Below are 1,769 nucleotides of genomic sequence, written 5' to 3' on the forward strand. Positions count from 1 at the left end.
AATAGAGATTAGATTCAAGGATCTTGTTCTGAAAAGAAAAAGGGAGATATATAAATGACAGGATAAAAGTATATTATTGAATCTACTTTAATCCAAAAAACAACTATTAATCTTATATTTTTTATGTTAGTATGGATTTGGGCTTATTGATACAATTTTAAAGTTAACTTTGTTATATTGTATGTATATTTCTACTCTTGTTTAGGGTATTAATGTTTATGCAGCTCATTTAAAAATGTAATATGTCTCTTGCATGGGCTGGAGCCAAGATGGAGGAGTATGCAAGAGAGCCATGCCCCTGGTGAATTGTGGACTACTGTGGTGGTGCCTTTACCATAGGTACCATAGGTGGTGGAATCTTTCAAGCCTTCAAAGGTTTTCGAAATTATCCAGTGGGAGTAAACCACAGACTCCGAGGGAGTTTGACAGCTATTCAAACCAGGGCTCCACAGTTGGGAGATAGCTTTGCAGTTTGGGGAGGGCTGTTTTCCATGATCGACTGTAGTATGGTTCAGATAAGAGGCAAAGAAGATCCCTGGAACTCCATCACTAGCGGTGCCTTAACAGGAACCATCCTGGCAGCAAGAAATGGGCCGGTAGCCATGGTTGGGTCAGCTGCGATGGGAGGCATTCTCCTAGCTTTGATTGAAGGAGCTGGTATCTTGTTGAAAAGGTTTGCCTCTGCACAGTTTCCCAATGGCCCTCAGTTTGCTGAAGATCACTCACAGTTACCTTCAAGCCAGTTACCATCCTTACCCTTTGGAGACTACCAACAGTATCATTAGGACATCTTTCCCAGGACCCCTGTAACTAGGTGGACTGTAGTTCAGGAGGGTTTCAGAAGATGAAGTTAGTCTTTAAAGCCGTAGGTCGGCAACAGTGGCCCAGTGGCCATGAAGAAACATTTAGGACATTTTTCTATTTAAAAGAGAGTCAGAGGGGAGAAAAATACTGAGTGTAGTTGGAGAGTTTCTCTCCAGGTTCCACCAAGCCCTGTTAGTCCAACAACCCATTTGTAAAATAAACATACAAACATTTATATTATTTAAACTGCTTGGCCATTAGCTCAGGCCTAACATTGCCTAGCTCTTATTCTTATATTTAACCCATTTCTATTAATCTATACTTTGCCACATGGTTTGTGGCTTACCAGTAACTTACATCTTTCTTGTCATGGCAGTGGCTGGCAGTGTCTCCCCGCCCCAGCCTTCACTTCCCACAATTCTCCTCCTCTTTGTCCCACCTACTTTATCCTTCCTGCCTGGCTACTGGCCAATCAGCACTTTATTTGTTTTAACCAATCAGAGCCACACATTTGACATACAGAACATCCCACAGCACTTCCCCTTTTCTTTTTTTTCAAAAAGCAAGGTTTTAACACTTATATAGTAAAATTTCAGATAACAAAACAATTATCAAGCAAGAATTACAGTTACAATATTAAAGAAGATATCCTATCTATTTTATATTTGTGAGTCTAAAGTTTTATATCTAACTTATCTTTTATCATAACTGAGGAAATTATAGCTATCTAGTCTTCAACAACATCAAAGACCTCAGAAGGATATAATATTACATGAGAACCAGGAGAAGGATGCAAGTAACTTTCAGGAGTCTTGCAGGGTAGACAGAGACAGCTGGCAGCCTGGACAGTCACCTAATGTTCCTTTGTAAAGTTGGGGCATTTGTCTTCAGCCCACAGGGCTAGAGTCTCTTGGTCCTTTTTTTAGTGTCCTGTAGAATGTCTGGCAGTTTCCTCTGCAAAGCAG

At 40.4% G+C, this 1,769-nt stretch overlaps 1 pseudogene; it reads left to right on the forward strand.

Moving 5' to 3' along the window:
• The first annotated feature begins 269 nt into the window (after positions 1–269).
• On the forward strand, positions 270–785 carry LOC118583076 (annotated as a pseudogene).
• Positions 786–1,769: the final 984 nt, after the last annotated feature.

The sequence above is a fragment of the Onychomys torridus genome, chromosome 4 (genome assembly GCF_903995425.1).
Source record: "Onychomys torridus chromosome 4, mOncTor1.1, whole genome shotgun sequence".
Classification (NCBI taxonomy): Eukaryota; Metazoa; Chordata; class Mammalia; order Rodentia; family Cricetidae; genus Onychomys; species Onychomys torridus.